General features: G+C 40.5%; 1 protein-coding gene, 1 long non-coding RNA gene and 1 pseudogene across 3 annotated transcripts in view; 2 read left to right on the top strand and 1 right to left on the bottom strand.

Moving 5' to 3' along the window:
* The window catches only part of LOC147014748 (metabotropic glutamate receptor 6-like), an 817,753-nt gene that overhangs the window by 438,299 nt on the left and 358,650 nt on the right, over positions 1-20,804 (bottom strand). The gene's annotated exons all lie outside the window — the stretch shown is intronic.
* Positions 1,931-19,148, top strand: LOC147014750 (uncharacterized). Of its 2 annotated transcripts, XR_015050893.1 has the most exons (4): positions 1,931-2,086; positions 6,535-6,609; positions 6,790-6,844; positions 18,616-19,148. It is a non-coding gene; the product is annotated as an uncharacterized LOC147014750 (long non-coding RNA). The 2 variants fall into 2 exon arrangements; XR_015050891.1 differs by lacking the exon at positions 6,535-6,609.
* Positions 9,875-10,015, top strand: LOC147014751 (signal recognition particle RNA; annotated as a pseudogene).

Raw genomic sequence — 20,804 nt, 5'->3', positions numbered from 1 at the left:
GATTTCCGATTTAAAACCGCATTTTCGGTACTTTTCATTCAAATGGATACCGGGTAGTTATCAGTGGATGGAACTGGATGAGATTTGATATGCATAATCTTAAGGTGATTCCCTATCCGCTATATGACATCCATTTTGCTCTATATCTTATAGTTTCTATGTTCGGTGACCCATCGCCGCCTACCGGCTTGTCTCTATGTCTGTCTGTCTGTCTGTCTGTCTGTCTGTATTGCAATCGATTTAACCTCTCGTTACTTCCGCCAGGAAGGTGGACAGAAGCCACGTTTTCACCTCAGTTTGTCCGTCTGCTTGTTTGTCTGTGAGCAGAATACTCAAAAAGTTATGGACAGATTCGGATGAGACTTGGTGGACAGGTCGGGTGTGTGACAAGGACACACTGATTAGATTTTGGTGAACATCCAGATCTGGATCTGGATACCAGAATTTTAAAAGTGATTTTTCACCAATGAGTAATAGGACAAAAAAAAAAAACGATACATAGCACGATATCTCAAACAGTTGTTGTCATATTATGATCAGACTTGGTGGATGAATTGGGTCGGCGACAATAACAAGCCGATTCGATTTTGCTGAAGATCCAGATCTTACGTCTTTTGGTTGCTAATTTTACTGGTGTGGTCGTAAGTTCTACACGAGTATGCAGTATTCATTATATCAGAATTGGTGATCGTCATCACTGAAATGCCAGGTAACAAGTCTTTCTGCTTCACCATTTCAACGACGAGGCCTTGCTACCAACATCAGCATTTTTTCTTGTCATTGAGGTAGCCTCCTCAAGATTTGGACTATACTTTGTCTGTCTCGTACCCTCAGACCTGCCTAGTTTGGTTAGACCTTTCCAGTGTAGCTCATTGGGTCATTGGGGCACACAAGCCTCTCCACAATAGTCAACGTGATAGTCAGTTAGAGCGACATGTGTCCGATCATGATCCACCCAATGATGATGATGAAGATACAGATGCACATTCGGCCTATCCATGGGATACAAAACGTAAACTGTTCAGCTTGGTGGAGGTATGCGCTCTACCGAGTGCCGTTCTAGTTGCAGCTGTATCATGCCTGTGTCCATCCATACTGCTGGGTTCCTTCGCTGTCTCGCTGGGTTGCCTCCACAATCAACATTGTCCTTTCTTATTCACCGATGAGATTCTTTCAGTTTGGTGACTTTGTGTTCCATAAATCCATGCAATTTTATGGGGGCAAACCTTGGTGTTTCTGCTGAATACAATATAGTCAGAGATTTTGCTATTTGGCATCACTTTCTGCAGTAACAATAGTAGTCTTGTCTTGGCTTTTTCTTTTTTTGTATTGTTACATGGATGGGAGGGGGTGGGTAAAGGGGGGCAGTGGGGTCCATAGCCAGATTGTGGTAAGAATATGCCATAGTACGATCCATGTGTCCACATCGGTGGTAAGATTACTCTTATAACAGGGAAAATATTGGAGTAAGTCGTCTTCTAAACTGTGCACCGAGGAGGCAGCGAGTGTTTACTTTAAAGCAGACAGAGTAAGATTGCACATGCAAAACCTCCTGCAAAAACAAGGCGAGGCCAGGTGGAGGACTTGGACATTTTCCAAAGGCATGCAAACGACATTAGAAGATGAGCTTTACAAGTGGTATGGATGCTTTCACAGCACCCGGACAGGTATGGCGATTCTGCAGAGGGCTCACAAAGGATGGCAGGATGGGTGGCCTTGTGTGCTCCGGAGAGGTCCTGGATGGTGGTGGGGGGGGGTGCTGTGGGAAAGTGCAGCCTCCATCCAGTGGAGTGTCCAATCGGGACCAGCTTTCGGTAGTCCGAACGCTGTGTTGGAGTATCGCCCCCATCCTGGGAAACAGCCAACGGGGACCAGCTGTGGGTGGTCCCAAGTGGTGATAAAAACTGTTATGTGCTCCCTGTCTCTCTCTCTCCTGTCTCTCTACTTCCTGTACTGTTCATATCGGGTTGTGAGGAGAAGACATTGTCCTGCATCTCCTTTGCACCTCTTCACCTTCATGCCCCGAGCCATAACCATCACAACACAACACAACAGTGTTGCTGCATGTCCACATCGAGGCACCGAAGTAAGTGCACCAGTTACCCGGAGGATGTCATGGTAGAAAAGAATTATTGACAATAAAAAATCCTAACTGTTATTTTTACAGGTGGAACCAGCACACGATAGTTGGTAGAAGTAGAATTAATAAGTAATATTTATTAATCCCTACTGTCTACCTTTAAAAGACTAAAACTGATTAAAAGAAACACTTTGTGATTTTCCTAAGAATACCCAGATTACAAAAGTACAAATGTCACAGATGTCAATGCAGCGATGAATTAACTCACGACTTTCGAAGTGGTAACCTATCTCAGGTGACCAGTTTGAAAATAAACTTCAGCAGGATACAAACGAGTGATGGGTCAGCTGCGAACACGTTCAAAACAATATTGTCCAGTGGGTACGAACAGGTTGGAATCTGACTGACCAGTCGCGTTGCAAATCCTCAGAGGGTGAGCTTGGTATCACCGAAGTCTGCAGATGAATCCGAGTCCACAGATCAAGTTGTTTGACGTTGAATTCCAAACTTCACGCTATCAAGGATAATGTGTACCAGCAATAGGCTGAGTGAGGAGGGAGTGAAGGAACAGGCAGGCTGCCATCTTGATGCAACCAGCGAGGAGATACATGTTTTGAAGTAGTCTCTGAGACAACGGCAGTGCAGTAGGTTGGTCGAGTAGGTTCGTCGAGTTGACCGGTCAGTAGAGAAGAATGGCCAGCTTTGAGCGCAGGTTGAAGCTAGTTCTTTAATCAGGACTTTGGAGTTGCGCAACGAGTCCCAGTTCACATACAGCATTCCTGATTACCTCTTTATTGGATGAGCCGGATTTTGAAATGCATTCTGTCACAGGACATGCAGCACACAGACATTCCTTCTCTCGGTTCATATCTCCCTCCTTCCTGATCTCCAACGCACTCCGTGGCCAATTTATGACTCTTGCATAAGGTCACTGTGCAAAAACCTTTCACCCAAATTACAAGTTATTGGGTCGAGGGCTGTCTGGCAATTATATGTTTTTACTGGTTTATAATCCTCTGATATTTAGCTTTCATCTGCAGCACAATGATTTTATACTGATACGTAACAACAGCCAAAACATCATTGTCCTGTACGCCAGCAGCTTCGTGCCTGCTCAAACCCTCGCCTGCCCCTTTGTGCTTGTGTGAGACTGGTATTTCGGTACCATTGCAGGTAATATTTATTTCCTTTTGAACATAAGTGTACATGTCCCTCCATCCCTATTTGTGTCTGGTGACCACTTGGTTTGTGGCATTGTATATCCATAGTATGCCTGATGTTGGCTTAATGTTTTGGGTGGTGGGCATGGGATCCTAGGATCCTGAGTTCAAATCCTGCTTTGGAGTTGAATTAACACCAGGTGGGGTTGACTCTGCCTGCCATCCTTCCAAGGTCGGCAAAATGAGTGCCAGCTTGCTGGTATCCTGTGTCAGAGTGGCGACCTGCCCAGAATTGTGCCCAATAGCCAAGGTGACTGCTTAGGCAGCACCAACGCTCTGCACAGAGTATGGTCCCAATGGATGGATGGATATTCATAGTACGATCCCTGAAAGAAAAATTCAAACCACGTGCCAGAAACAACCACCACACAGGCCGTTCCTTCGCTGTCACATGCCCGTATGTGCGTGGCCGTACGTGCAAAAAAAAAACAAAAAAAAAAACATTAAAACCGTGAGCCAGAAACGACAAACACACAGGCTGTTCCTTCACTCTCGCATTCTCGCGACAACCACACTTCCACACACAGAGTTAATTAAAATCCAAATTAAAATAAAGTTTACCTCCCTGTCTTTGCTTGCCATGACATTTGCTGCCATGTAACCGGCACGGCCCGTGACGTCATCGTCGGCCGGCCGCGCACCGGCCTACACAGCCACGCATACGTAACAACGTGTCCTGTCATTGGTTGGTAAATAAATGGCCATAACTTGGGAAGCACTTGTCCGATTAATATCAAACCTTGAAAAGGCACATCCTCAGGTCCCCAGCAATATACCTGGCAAGTTTCAATGAGATCGGACCAGTGGTTGTCGAGAAACAGCGGTCACGCACGCACGCACGCACGCACGCACGCACGCACACACACACTGCTGGAATTATAGATAGATTAGAAACATTTTCCAGTCTTTTGCCTCCCTGTATTGCACTTCCAAGTTCGGCTTCGTTTTGGTGAACTTTGGGAAATCTTTGAATTAAGTGAACGCAATATCTTAAACACCGTTTCAGGATCCGTGGATGGTCCTAGACCATCTGGCTGAGAGCGGTCCGTGTTAAAAACGGGTCTTCAACCCCTGCTGATGCGACAGTATAAAAGGCTAAAATCAAATGCCTGATTTTAGGCTAAAAATCCATGCGTCTGTTGAAGATGCTCTGTCAGCTGTCAGGTTTGTCTGCAATTCAATAAAGCGACACCATGTACACCAGGGCTTGAGCTCAAAATTTTGAATTGATGGACATTAATACGAGTTCCTTTTAAGAAACTTCAATATCAATGCTGCAAGAGACCATTCGGCACATCAAAGCCTGTGCATTAGTTGCCAACCTATGGTTGTACGTCTGTGCTTTATCCTTTCTCAATGCCGAGTATCAAGCAAGAAAGCATACGTTCCATTTCTAGTCTTTGGTAAAACTCGTCCGTGGTTCGAATCACCGACCTCCCAGAATCAGAGCAGATACCCCTATCCATGACACCACAGACTATTAAAAGACAACATCCCCTTGTTTCATCCACAGTCCTTAAAGCAAGCTGTTATTCCTCTGATTACTTGGACATCGTGTTTTTCAACTGCATGAAATTTGATTCATTAAACACATGATAACTATCACTGTACTGTTGCAAGATAACATTGCAGCTCTTTCCTTGGTGTTTTTAGTCCTTTTTCCCATTATAGATTTATTATTATTCAGAAGAACATGCAGAGATGTGTGGAATCTCGATACGCCTGCAATTCTCTTACCGTTGCGAACAAGAGTTCTTGTGAAACTGATTTTAAAATTAAATTGACTGCTCCACTTGAACAGCATAATAATTTGCTCGGAAGCACTTGAAAACAATGATTTCCAATGGTTCCACACTGAATCGTTCCTGGATCATCACTTCCCTTATGTAAAGTTGTAATTTTGCAAAAAAAAAAAACAATTAAAACCCAGTCAATGCTAATATTCTGGAAAGCAATGATTATAATGTGCTTTATGTCTGTATGTAAATTTGGAATGGTTAAAAAAAAAAAACCTCTTCCATGCAATGTCATTTCCTCCAGGATTAGTCATTTTCTTTGCATCATTTACCTTCATATCCATATGATCAGCAAGCAAAAGACCCCACAGACAGACATCGGTGCACTCATAACAAAGCATGACTTCATATGGACTAGGGTGAAATCACAATCCATCCATCCATTGGGACCATACTCTGTGCAGAGCGTCGGTGCTGCCGAAGCAGTTTCCTTGGCTATTGGATACAATCCTGGACAAGTCACCACTTCAACAAAGGATATCAGAAAGCTGGCACTTATTTTGCCAACCTCAGAAGGGCGACAGGCAGCAAACCTCACCTGGTATTAATTCAACAGCCAAGTGGGATTTGAACTCAGGATCCTAAGATCCCAAGCCCATCATCCTACCCATTAAGCCAACACCAGACATACATCACAAAGTGTATATGGAATATTGGCTTTAGGCTCTATTCACCTGTTTTGTTCACATATTGATAGCCTTGTGCTTTGTGCATTGTGGATCATTTCTACGACTTCAATGCTCTCCACCAATCTCTCCAGTTTACCGCCTAATTTGTTTACACTATTTTTTTTTCCAATGAGCAAGTCTTTATATTTATTACCACCATCACCAAAGGTGGACGGAGGAAATATTTTCACTCCTATCTGTTTGTCTGTTTGCATGATATCTCAAAAAGTTATGGATGGATTCAGATGTAATTTGGTGAACAGGTTGGGTGTGTGACAAGGACTAATGGAATCGATTTTGGTGAAGATCTGTATCCGGATCAGAGTTTTTTTTTAATTTTCTAAACAATTTTTCACCATTGAGAGATGGAGCCACAAACGATATACAGCATGATATTTTTTTTTTAAGTTGCGAACGAGTTATGACAAAACTTGGTGGATGACTTGGGTAGGTGACAAGAAGAAGCAGATTTGATGTTGGTTAATGTCTGAATGCAGATCCAGCCTTTCATTGGGATACAAAATGTCACCCGTTAAGCCTGGCAGAGATATGTCCTCTACTTAATGCCATTCTAGTATTTTCATATTTTGTACTGCTTTCAAATGTTCGTGTTTTTAATCTTTTTTTAAAAACAATTCATGAAAGTGGGCTGTACCATTGGGCCATGAGCAATATGAATGAGATCCCTGCTGTTTTTCTTTTTTTACAACTGCTAATTGATTTACTTCATCACTGCAAATTTTATATAGAGCGAATTTGTTTTGTTTTAGTTTGTGAAGTATTGATTAAATGGATTCTCCAAGCAGTCTTGACCTGGAAACTAGAAGTCTTACCACATCTCCCTGGTACATGTATGCTCAATTCCCACTACCGTCCAGCACACTTGCACTCTCTGTCTCTCTGTCTCTCTGTCTCTCTGTCTCTCTGTCTCTCTCTCTCTGTCTCTCTCTCTCTCTCTCTCTCTCTCAGAATCTAGAAGAGTGTTTGCATGCCGGTTGGACACGGGAGTGAATGTGCTTTCCCAGATGGAGGTGAGCATTTGAGATCGTCTGTGCATCGAACTGCGCTTGCAAGTGATCGGTGAGACATGAGGCATACACGACCCTCCATGCTAAGACTGAATTGTGCAGCAGAAAGTTCGCAACCATTCTCTAAACTTTCAAATTTTTGTATATTCTTCCTGTTTTCCATCTGAGATCCCTGTAGCTAATAAGACCTACTCAAGACAAAATCGTTCCCAATCATAAAAGCCTTCATGCCCTTCATCTGAAAAAAGTGAAACGATACATAAGGAACCAACAGAACATCAGCTTCTGATATCGAAAAGTACAGAGCATTTCGACCTTCCACAATGATAATGAAATGCGCTTGAACAAAAAGCTTTCACTGTTTTTTAGAGACTGTAGATTCTTTGGAGAGATGACTAAATATTTTATTTGATCATAATTAAAATATCACAACTCATAAAGCACATCTGACATGGTCATCAAACTTTCTTACATTATGGTACATAGTTAACAAATGATTGATGTTCAACAACTGAGTCCATCAGCTTGATATTAGACCTTCACCCAACGATTGCATTCTTGGTAGATTTTTATTTATTTTTTTACCAAAAACAAACTTTGCATTTCATGGTTCACAGCTAAGCATCAAGTACAGACAGATTGGTGACCTCTGTCTTCCACCACATCCTTTCTGGTCTTCTACCCATTGCCCCTTCTGGGCCCTGTCTTCCCACCTCATCCCCTCACCAATCCTCTTCCCCAGGTTTCTCCATGGCACACATGGTCTACCAGTCAGTAACTTTTCATGAAATTCCAAAAATCTAGGCTCATGACTCACCTCCACTTATTTGTTTCTCTTTTCTCCCACTTGTGGAAGCAACTTGCTCAGTCAATTCAATCTCATTCTTCTCTCCAGGGTTTCAACATGTCTGTTCAACTCCTCCTTCGGTCATTCCCCAACCCTTCCTATTCTTTCAACCCCTTCCTCCTGTGTTTGAATTTGTATCCATCTTGTCCACCCCCTCAGTCCTCCTCCACCTCCTCTTACTCTTATTCTTTCCTTCACCCATTCTTACTCCAAGTGGCTCTGTTCTATGCCTCCGCCCTGCTGTTGGTGTTTTTCAGGCTTTACACTGTTCTTTCTGTTGTATACATCACATCTTTTGAATAGCCTCTGCCTTTATGATGCCACCGCTGTCCTGCACATTCGCTTTTTGGAGAGCAGAGAAGTTCCTGGCCCAACCTTTCTCCTCATCCCTCTCACTCCTCCCTTCCTTTTCCCAATTGGGTGCATTTCCACTCCACCCCCCACCCCCCAACCGATTGTTTACTTCCGCTGAAGTTCCCCCTTCCCCACTCCCCATCCCACCTTCTTTCCTATCATGTTGTTTCCTTTTCTTCTTCCTTCAACTTAGTTCAGTGGACTTAAATGCTCTTGGTTATTTTAAAGTTGGACAAAGCTTTTTAGTCTGAACAATTTTAATAACATGCTTTCAGATTTACTTGATTAATCAGTCGACTTTATTATCTACTAATTACTGACAGTGCAGACAAACTTAATTACCTACAAGCATAACTTACCAACTTTTATTAACAAAATCAATTACGACTTACGAACCACTTCCGAACTTGCCTTGATTAATTTGTTGACTAAGGTACTTGACTAACTTAATTACTTGCTTACTTGGTTTATTTTCTCAACCAGTGCCTTGTGGTATAGGTTTTTTTTAACCACAGGCTAAGGGTACAATCCCTGAAAAAACCAGAGAGTTGGTGTCGAAGCCACCCAATGCTCACCTGTTTATACATTTATCGTTTTTAAAAGACTAGTCTAATAATATTTTTTATAAAGCATTGCAGTGAAGTCTGATCCAAATAATTTTAAAGCAATATATGTATTTGTATATTGTAATCAGTAAAAAATAGTGTGGTAGATAAAAACATTAGAAAGGAAATAACTTGCACCAAAAACTTTAACATTTTCACGCTCACGCTCACGCCGGGGGTATCGCTATAGCTCTGTTCTTCGAACAGGCGAGCTAAAAACGGTTGGTGTCAGGAATGGCATCCATCCAGTCATAGAAGCCTCAGCTCCAAAACTCATGATGGCAGTTCTAAAGCATGGGAGTGGTACAGCCCGAAGTACCACGTGAGCAAGCCCACCTGCCAACAACAAAAATAACCAGCCTGCAATTGATCATGAATCCTGGTGAGATCATTTCCAATGGGAACCAATAATGATGACAGATAAGGACGATGAATGTAGGTATGATGATGGGAAGGTGTAGAGGAATCGTACAATGCTCAAGAGAAGAAGAGTTATTTGTCTTCAAGAAGTGAGGTGTAAAGACCCAAAGTACAAGGCTTATTGGCTGCAATGAAGAAGAATGTAAGTTTTTCTGGTGTCGAGACCAAAAGGGCATTGGTGTTGTCATCGTAGAAAGATTTATCCAATTAGTGAGAGAGGTTAAGTGATTCAGTAGCAGAATAATGATGCCAAAAATTATTATGAGAGAAGACATTTTGCATATTGTGTTTATGCACCACAAGCAAGCCTCGGTGAAGAAGAATGAAGATAATTTTGGGATGAACTAAAATATTTGGTTCAATTAACAATCGACAAAGAAGGAGTAATTTGAGGTGGAGATTTGAATGGACATGTCAGTGAGAAATAAAAACGGATATAATGGTGGATTTGGGTATGGTAAAAGGAATGAGCCAAGAGAAGCAACATTACAAATGGTGGATGTGTGTGTATCCTCAATAACAACTTCAAGAAGACAAAATAACAATTTGTGGCTTTTACAAGTGGAGATGCGAAGATTGATCTATTAGTGCAAAAAGAGTTTTAAAAGAAGGATAAGCAACGTTTTAGTAATAGATGGTGAAGAATGGTTGATTCAGCATAGATTGGTATTCAAACATTTTTATATGTATGTGTGTATGTATGTATGTATATATATATATATATATATATATATATATATATATATATATATATATATATATATATATATATATACACACATATATACATATACACATATACACATATACACATATACACATACATACAAACATACATACATATATATACACACACACCGGGCGTAGTAGCGTGCGCCTGTAATCCGGCTACTTGGAGGCTTGGGTTGGAGGATCGCTTGAGGACGGGAGCTCTGCACTGGGCTGCGCTATGAGAGGGTGCAGGGCAGCCCGGAATCATGGCGAAACCCAATCCTTATCCCTGTGTCATAAGTGGTGACCAGGGTTGTGCCAGGAAGGGCATCCGGCATAAAACCTGTGCCAAATCAGTATGCGGATCATAACGGATGATCCACTGTGGCGACCCCTAACGGGAGCAGCCGAAAGAAGAACAACACACACACACACACACACACACACACACACACACACACACACACACATGGCATTGTCTGTCTGTCTAACTGTCTGTGTATTTTTCTATCTTTGCTCCTTATGCAAGGCCACATCTTTTAAGTTACAAATTCCAAACTTGGGGTACAAATACAACTTTGTGTCAGGGCTAGCATAGGCTTTGTGGCCGCAACCTCACATGGGGATGTAGGGGGCAGGGGGGGGGCGTAAATTATCTCAGTAAATGTGTACCATGTGGCATCACCTGGTGGTGGTGGCAGATGGTATTACAATTTACTTTTTTACCTCAGCAACACTGAGGTTAAAGCACTCTTTGCATGGGTAAATTTGTTCCCCTTCCTTTCTCCCCTACTTCCCCCCCCTCCCCGAAAAAAAAAACGGAGGGGTCTGTCAAAGCATGTCATCGTGTGTGAGACATTTCTAGTGGGAAGGGAAATCAGGAAGACCGTGGGGATGCGGCAAGGGGGGGGGCGGACAATGACGACGTGAGGATGCAGACGGGAAGCGAGAGGGGAGGTTTGGGGTAAGGGTGAGGGATTAAAGCACTATATGCACGGGTAAATTTATCTTCCCTTCCTTCTCCTTCTCATCCAAAAGTTTTGGCAAACACGATGACGAATTGGTCCGTCAGCAAAGCAACAAGTAGACTTTGCGAGTTGGAAATGAAAACAAAAGTTGGAACTCAAGTAAATTGTTTGTGTAAACGTTTGGAAGCTTAAGGTTGCAAAAACGGAAACATTTCAAGAACATCTAAAAAGTGAGATTAGGTTTGTAACTTCTGAGGATGTACAGTAGATAGGATGTGGACTCAACAAAAAAATGCTTGGATGAGACAGCCAGCAATATTTGTGGGCTAAGCATTGGCAGGGTTCAAAAGGAACGAGAAACAAGGTGGTGGAAAAACGATAACCAAGAAGTGCTCAAACAAAGGAAAGAAGCCTACAAAAAGTGGCGAAAGAGCAAAGGCCCTCAAGATAAGAATATAAACGTTTAGAGAATGAAATAGCAAGAGCAAATGAACAAAGTGTGTGAAAAATAGGAAAAAAGCTTAAGTTCATCAGAAGGCAAGAATAACATTTTCAAAGTATCCAGGCAGGTGGTAAAGGCACCAAGAGATGTGGTCGAAGTTAATTGTTTGAAAAACAAAAACGGACATTTCCAGTAATAAAAGAAGACATTGATAAGAAATGGATTAAGCTTTCTTTGAAAAGCTCTTCAATGAAAAAAAAAACGAATGTTGGAATGAACTGGAATGGAATAACGTTGAAGGTACAAACGAAGAAGAATCAGTTTTTCGATGGAATTCGTCAAAAAAAACCAAATGGATTATTAGTCAATATGATAGATCGAGGTGGCTGGAACATGGAGGAATAAAATAGATGACGAAATTGATTGGAAAGGTCTGGCAAAGGAGTGATCCCTGAAGATTGGGCCCAAATCCATCCTCCTTCCAAATTTCTGATTTCCCTCCTGAGAGTGTCCTTCTGTATCCATCTTGTCCACCTCATGCATCCTCTCCTGCTCCTCTTTCCTCCCCACACCAATTATTTGGCCAAGTCTCCCTCTATTTTGGCCTTCAACTCTGCTGTAGACCGTGTTTTCCCCCCATCTATCTCTATATCTCTCTATCTCTCTCCTCTCTCTCAACTGTTTCTTTTGTCCTGTTGTGTCGTGATCCATTCAGTGAACTAGAACAAGCTCTTCCATGAGCTTCGACCATGTATAAATAGAAATTACACTTGTTCAAGATGAAGGGGAACCCTTTGTTATGTTCATCCTACACAGGAGTTAAGTTCATTGAGCAGGCATTGACAGTTTTTGAAAAGGTGCTTGAAAGAAGACTAAGAAAGGTTGAAAGCATAGACAACAAGCACTTTGTATTTATTTTCCAACTTTGGATGAATTGAAATGTTCGAGGTCAAGGAAGGCTTACACCAGGGATCAGTTTTAACTCCTTTACTGTTTGTAGTGCTGATGGAAAAAATTGTTGAGGAAAGAGAGGCTGTGATTTCCATACAACTTATTGGATGCTGATGACTTGGTATTGAATTCTGAAAGTGAAAAATAACCAAAAGATGTTTCAAAAATGGAAAAAAAATGCAATAAAGAAGAAAGGATTACACGTTAACATAGATGAAACTAAGGTTATGGTGAGTGACAAAGAAAGACAAAGGAAAGAAAGCGAACAATGGCCTTGTTGAATAGACGGAAAAGAGGAGTTGGAAGGATCTCAATTCGATGTAGGCACTGTTACAGATGGTATCACAAGAGGTGCATTGGTATCACTGGAAATTTGGAAACAAAAGCTGAGATTTTAATTTGTAAAATATGTGAGAATTAATCATTTCAAGAAAGAGATTAACAAAAAGCAAAGCTCCTGAACTCAGAATTTAATTAAGAAAAGGTCAAAAGTTTGTGTTCCCTTCGAGGCATGATGGAGGCATCAGGAGCAGAATTATCCGCTATATCAGGAATACGTGAAGGCAACTAAGTGGTATCATAAAGCACAGAAATGTTCCAATACCGGTAAAAGTTAGGGTTTATAAAGCCTGCACCTGACCGGTATTGATGCATGGAAACAAATGTCAGTGATGCGGATCGAATATGTAAAAAGAATGGAAGGAACAGAGATGAGAATGATACAAAGAATGAATGGATTGTCTTTAAAAGAAAGAATACCAAGCTTGGTAAGGTCATTCCCAACAAAGGCCAGAATATGAAGGTGCAAAGAAAGTAATCAAGCTCAAGATGGAAGGAAGAAAGCTGAGATGTCCTAAAAAGACGTGGATTTTAAAATGTCAAGAAAGAGATGGAATGTTAGGATGTGCATGAACCTGAAAGTAGTATGGAGGAATGCCATCATCGAACAACCCCCTTTTCTGTCATAAAACGGCGGTTGTTGCTGCTGTTGTTGCTCATGTGGTTTTGCTGTCATAATACAAGGAATAACAAGGAACTTTGGTGCAGGAGGAGGCCATTCGGCCCATCATGCCTGTGCTACACCACTACGAGATACCATCAACCATCCACACACAAGCTCCCTACAAGTCCTCGTCGTCATCATCATTGTCGTTGCTACTGCTGTTGTTCTGCTTGTTCTTTGTTCCGCCTCTACAACGAACCTCAAATTTATATACATAAAGAGGTATCATTAGCCTAGGTCAATTCAAAAAAAAAAAAAAATCAGTTTCAACGAAACACCCGACGAACTACCAATTCTACTCACTTTAGCAGGCTTTTCTCGTGTAACTCAGATAAAAGCAAATGGAATATCACTTGGCAAATGATAAAATATTAACATGGCTGCCAGTGTGCTGTTTGCCTGAGAAATTTTCATCTTGGTGCCGTACAAGACAGGTGCAGCATCGTATTAGCGATGTCAGCTGGACGCCGACGGCGTTCGACAATGCTTCAGGTTATTCAAGGAAATATCAACAACTTTGGGAATTATTCATTCGAGTGATTTGACAAACTGTTACAACCACTCTGGTGTAATTTCATCAGCCAGATTTATTAATAACGAGTGTTTCTGTTCTTATTAACCACTATATTCAGTAATCCAGACACAAAGGTCGTACACAAGACAGGTGGCCACAAAAGCAAAAAACACTTTAAAGTAAGCAATGAGTTAATTGAACTCAGGCCATTTTAGGCTTTCAATCAGGATGTCCTTCCGACAGGCATCAAGGCTGAGTCAGTCTGTTTATGAGATGATATTTTCATGGAATTTATAAAATATTTCAAAATGCTTCGCAATCACACCAGTGATCCACAACCCATTCCGTCCATTTAAAGCCGTTTAAAGGTTACGTGCGATAGTTTTGTGTTCGTTTCTGTTATCAGCTCGCATAAAGTGTTTGAAGCAATCAGACATGGTAGTTTGATAATACCTTACACCTGAATGTGATTGTGATCCCTCCCATCTCTTTTCAGGCTTTTGTTTGTTTGTTTTTTACACACAAAATTGCGATGCTTCCAATCATAGAGTCGTTTTAACCTGTGGGACTGATTAGCTTGATGAGTGCAATTCCGGCTCGATTCGTTGATGTGTGTTTATCCAGCGTAGGAGACAGGTGAAATCAATAAGCTACTGACAAGGTAGTGCATTGAAGTCACAGGCACAGCAATTTGTGCGCAGGGAAGACTTTGGAACTATTTTATCATTTCCTTTAACTAGAACTTTTGGCAGATAAAATACATAATTTAACGAGAATAGCACTTGGTGGATTGCATAGCTCTGACAGGCTGAACAGTTTATGGTTTGATTTCCACTGATAGGCCAGATCTGGATTCGGACCTGAACCAAAATTTAATCGGCTTGTTCTTGTCACCGAACTAACTTTTCCACCAAGTTTCGTCCGAATCCGTCCACAACTTTTTGAGATATCATGCTATATATCGTTTTTGGCCCCATCTCTCAATGGTGAAGAAGCACTTTTAAAATTAAAAAAAATTCTCGCATCTGGATCTTCAGCAAAATCGAATCAATTCGTCCTTTTCATTCACCAAACCTGTCCACCAAGTTTTGTCCAAATTTGTCCACAACTTTTTGAGATATCATGCTATATATCGTTTTTGGCCCCATCTCTCAATGGTGAAGAAGCACTTTTAAAATTAAAAAAAATTCTCGCATCTGGATCTTCAACGAAATCGAATCAATTCATCCTTTTCATTCACCAAACCTGTCCACCAAGTTTTGTCCGAATCCGTCCACAACTTTTTGAGATATCATGCTATTTATCGTTTTTGGCCCCATTTTTCAATGGTGAAGAAGCAATTTTAAAATTAAAAAAAATTCTCGCATCTGGATCTTCAGCAAAATCGAATCAATTCGTCCTTTTCATTCACCAAACCTGTCTACCAAGTTTTGTCTGAATCCATCCAAAACTTTTGCAATACCGTGCCATATATCATTTTTGGTCCAATCTCTCAATGGTGAAGAATCATTAAAAAAAAAAAATTGATGTCATATCTAAATCCACATCGCACTAGAATTGAATCAAATAGTCCTTGTAAAACACCAAACCTGTCCACCAAGTTTTGTCCAAATCCATCCCTAACTTTTTAAGATATCATGATATATATTGTTTTTGGTCCTATCTCTCAATGGTGAAGAATCATTTTAAAAAAAAATTTTTAATGTCATATCTCAATCCAGATTGCACTAAAATTGAATTAATTAATCCTTGTAAAACACCAAACCTGTCCACCAAGTTTTGTCCAAATCCATCCCTAACTTTTTAAGATATCATGATATATATTGTTTTTGGTCCTATCTGTCAATGGTGAAGAACCATTAAAAAAAAATTTTTAGTGTCGTATCTCAATCCAGATCGCACTAAAATGGAATCAATTAGTCCTTGTAAAACACCAAACCTGTCCACCAAGTTTTGTCCAAATCCATCCCTAACTTTTTAAGATATCATGATATATATCGTTTTTGGTCCTATCTCTCAATGGTGAAGAATCACTTGAATTTTTTTTTTAATTCTCATATTTGAATCCAGATATTCACCAAAATGAAATCACTTTCTCCTTGTCAAACATCAAACCTGTCCACCAAGTTTTGTCCAAATCCATCCCTAACTTTTTAAGATATCATGATATATATCGTTTTTGGTCCTATCTCTCAATGGTGAAGAATCACTTGAATTTTTTTTTTATTCTCATATTTGAATCCAGATATTCACCAAAATGAAATCACTTTCTCCTTGTCAAACATCAAACCTGTCCACCAAGTTTTGTCCAAATCCGTCCATAACTTTACGAGATATCATGATATATATCTTTTTTGGTCCCAATCTCTCAATGTTGAAGAAAAACTTGAAATGTTTTTTTTTTCTTCTCATATTTGAATCCGGATCTTCACCAAAATGGAATCAATTCGTCCTTGTCAAACACCAAACCTGTCCACCAAGTTTTGTCCAAATTTGTCCATAGCTTTTTGAGCTATCATGCTATATCGTTTTTGGCCCCATCTCTCAATGGTGAAGAAGCACTTTTAAAATTAAAAAAAATTCTCGCATCTGGATCTTCAGCAAAATCGAATCAATTCGTTCTTTTCGTTCACCAAACCTGTCCACCAAGTTTTGTCTGAATCCATCCATAACTTTTTGCAATACCATGCCATATATCGTTTTTGGTCCTATCTCTCAATGATGAAGAATCATTAAAAAAAATAAACCAATGTCACCCGCAGGGTGACCCGTATCTTGCCAAAAGGTAACCACGTGTGACTTCTTTAAGGTCACACTGAGGTGAACAGAGCTGCTATCTACCAGGAGCGACTCCTTGAGGAATATCTGCCTACAAGAGATTCCGATGAGAATCGTTCTACAGAGTAACCATGAAAAATATGCGTTTGCCTCATAACGTCACCAAATGACGTCATAATGTCTCAAGCTTGACATATCTAGAAAGCACTCATCGAGGTGTTCAATTTGAGGTACGACACGATATGGTTCCTAAAACTTGAAAATTTGACCTTGGGGTCAAATATGTTTGACCTAAGGCGCTAACCATGAAGGTCAAGGCCAATCGCCACCAAAAATTAATCAGCTGAGCGCCAGACCATGAACTATATTCCCATGAAGGTTGAAGACGATCCGATCAAAATTACTCAAAAAATAAGGGTTTCATCGACTCCCCTGATTTGCGACAAAGTGAACTTGACCTTTGACCTTGACCTTCAAAATTTTATGCGCTGAAAGGGACCTCTCTAGGCCTCTGATATGCGAAGTTAAAAAAATTTCCAATGATAACTGTGCTCTGCAGAGTGATTTATACGTGATTACAGACCAAAAAAAAACAAAACAGATGAAGGTCAAGGCCAATCGCCACCAAAAATTAATCAGCTGAGCACCAGACCATGAACTATATTCCCATGAAGTTTGAAGACGATCCGATCAAAATTACTCAAAAAATAAGGGTTTCGTCGACTCCCCTGATTTGCGACAATGTGACCTTGACCTTTGACCTTGACCTTCAAAATTTTGTGCACTGAAAGGGACCTATATAGGCCTCTGACATGCGAAGTTACAAAAATTTCCAATGATAACTGTGCTCTGCAGAATTTTTTATACGCGATTACAGACAAACAAACAAAAAAAAAACATACAAGCTGACTAACATATCTTGCAAAAACTTCGTTTTGGCAAGATAAAAATAGATGTCGCATCTAAATCCAGATCATACGAAAATGGAATCAATTTGTCCTTGTCAAACACCAAACCTGTCCACCAAGTTTTGTCCAAATCCATCCCTAACTTATTGAAATATCATGATATATATCGTTTTTGGTCCCAATCTCTCAATGGTGAAGATGCACTTGAATATTTTTTCTCTCATATTTGAATCCGGATCTTCGCCAAAATGGAATCAATTCGTCCTTGTCAAACACCAAACCCGTCCACCAAGTTTTGTCCAAATTCGTCCTTAACTTTTTGAGATATCATGATATATCGTTTTTGGCCCCATCTCTCAATGGTGAAGAATCACGAATTATTTTTTTCAATTCTCATATTTGAATCCGGATCTTCACCAAAATGGAATCAATTCATCCTTGTCAAACACCAAACCTGTCCACCAAGTTTTGTCTGAATCCGTCCACAACCTTTTGAGATATTCTGTTCACAGACAAACAAACAGACAGACAGATAGGGGTGAAAACATAACCCCCATCCACCTTTGTTGCCAGAGGTAATTACATGATGGCAAATTAATCCACCAAAGCTCTTTACCATTTTCCAAAATTTAATTAATGTATACTGATTAAATAAGAGGGACAGGTTTTAGTTATACTGTTACTTTTATTGCTGCTGTTTATATTTTTCCTCTGCTTTATCATCATTATGAATCTATTACAAGCATTTACAATTCCAAAGAGTCTGTCAGTTCCTTAGGGTCGGACGCTGGAGTGTGCCAGTAATGAAAACGTGGCTTTCGTGATCCCTCGGCATACAGAAAATGTTCAGCGCCAAAGGGACTTCGCCGTGATAAAAGGTCTCCTGTGGTCAAATTATTCCCATGGAAGCCATTTATCGGAACGGCTGTTCAAGAAGTAGGCATCCGATCCCACCAAGAAACGATGTGCCTAGCTTTATGGCCCGTTTTGTTTCAACAACGGGTTCTAAGGCTTAAGGTTCATCCTCGCTTCCTGCCGAGTTGCTTTAATACCTCGCTTCTCCGCGGACATTAAAGCCTTACGTTTATCTTGCACTCTGTTACGGTTTCCCTTTTATTTCTTTTTGGGATGCAGTGCACGGAACCGGGATGATTGGTATTGAGGTTCATTACGCAAGGCTTCAGGATGAGCATCCATAGTGACCCTTTGATCTCGATGGGGACAACTTCTCGCAACATGGCAGGCATGACTGTTGCATAAATATATATATATTTTTTATTGATTAATCTGTCTGTTTATTGCATGTTCTTGTTGCTTTGCAGGTGGTACTACAATGATCCAAGACATTGAAGTGAAAAATCAAAGAACGAGCATCGTTTTCCCTCGAATAGGAATGACCATGACAAGGCCTACATGAGCAGGTGACGCTTGTTGATTTGCAGGTAAAATTGGGGAGATGTTGCACAGGTTATAATACCTGAGCATGAGTGAAAGCTGTAGTTGTTCTCAATAACTTAATGGAAAGTGTTACATCTTATAGTCAAATCCATGCTATGCCAGATTGATCTGCCTGAAATCAGGCTGCAAGGCCAAGGCAGCACTGGGATTAAATATACCTACTCCCATCCAATTAGTGGAAACATTTCATCATGGTCCTTCGCTCAACCGATCTTTCTTAATACTCGAATTTAGTGGACCATTTCGTATTTTCTGGAACTTTCTTGTTTTTGTGAACTATCAAAAAATAAACAAGATGAGCCAATGTTCAGTGTAATTGTTTTATGCTAATTTTCCAATTACTATACACTGTTCAACTATGAAAGAGCATTGTTTCACAAAGGTGCGCATTTTCTAATGTTCTGTGTATGTATATGTATATATATATATATATATATATATATATATATATATATATATATATATATATATATATATATATATATATATATATATATATATATATATATATATATATATATATATATATATATATATATATATATATATATATATATATATATCTCTCTCTCTCTCTCTCTCTCTCTCTCTCTCTCTCTCTCTCTCTCTCTCTCTCTCTCTCTCTCTCTCTCTCTCTCTCTCTCTCTCTCTCTCTCTCTCTCCTATCGAGTGCAACCTGTGGCTGCTGGTTGCATCATTGGTTGGGACGTGGCTATGCCGCTGATGCAGTGTCCCCCTTACCAGTACACTGGTACTCATTTTGCCGACCTCGCAAGGATGACAGGCTGAGTCAACCTCCTGGTGTATTAGCCTACAGTTTTCATCGAAACTTCCTGAAACTTAGCGTATATATGTAAAAATACCCTGCACAGACAGTAACCATTCAGTGGCCAATGGGGCTTGAACTCAGGACCCTAGGATCCCAAGCTGCCACCCTAACCACTAAGCCAACACCAGGCTTCATGTGTACTGCTAAAGCATCATAAAGTAATTTATAGAATAACATTTTCTGTTGCATGCCTGACATCTTCCAGAACAAAATGACTCAGAAAGAGTAAATAAGGTGGCACAGCCTGGCAATAAACTGTCTCGGTTCTGCGCTTCTATGTCGATGTACAGACATGTTCAAAAACTCTTTTGAGTGACTTGTTCTGTCACCTGTTTATTTAAATCATGCAAGTATCCTTCCATAAGTTGTTGGTGTAGCGCAGGCATGATGGGCCAAATGGCCTCCTTCTGCATCAAATTTCCTTGTTATTTAGCCTGCCTCTATAGAATAGGGGATGCCTGGTGTTGGCTTAGCGGTTAAGGTGGCTGACTTGGGACCTTAGGGTCCTGAGTTCAAGTCCATGTCAACTGTTGAATTAATACCAGGTGGGGTTGACAGCCTGTTATACTTCTAAGGTCGGTGAAACGAGTACCAGTGTACTGGGGTAATAACCATTCAGGGTAACCTGCATTGGAGTGGCGACCTGTCCAGGACTGTACTCCTTACCAATGAATCTGCCTCGGCAGCCCTATGTGCCTTCATGGCATGAAGAGTGGTATTATTATAGGATAGGATGGCGGAAGGCTTATAGCTGTTGTAGCATTTGTTTCTACAATTAATTAATGCCGCCCCCCCCCCCCATTTTAATGGCACCAGTTTCTTAGATCCCCCAAGGTGTACTATCCCACCATTTTGGTTTATTTTATTGTTTCCTTTTTTTTCTGCCAATATCCGAGATGTATCTCAGAGCCGGCAAGGACTTTCAGAATGAAATTTTGCATCAATAATGGGATGACAAAACTATGTGTGGTTGACGTAATTTTTTGACTTTGACCTAATTTTTAAGGTCTTGACCTGATTATAAAAATTTTACTCTTTTTTTTTAACCACAACTCGACTGAGGTTTGTCTGATCGGAACGAAATTGCCCACTCTAGATAGCCTAGAGCAAGTCACATTTGCACTTAATTTATATCATATCCCTCTTGATTAAAGGTCAAGGTCAAATGGTGGTCTGAAAAAAAAAGAAGCGTTTTTTTTTTGTCATTGCTCAATTTTTGCCATT

Source organism: Eptatretus burgeri, chromosome 13, assembly GCF_056783735.1.
Source record: "Eptatretus burgeri isolate ZD-2024b chromosome 13, Ebu_testis_v1, whole genome shotgun sequence".
NCBI lineage: Eukaryota > Metazoa > Chordata > Myxini > Myxiniformes > Myxinidae > Eptatretus > Eptatretus burgeri.
The sequence above is the reverse complement of the archived record's forward strand: the minus strand, read 5'-3'. Positions and strand labels throughout refer to the sequence as shown.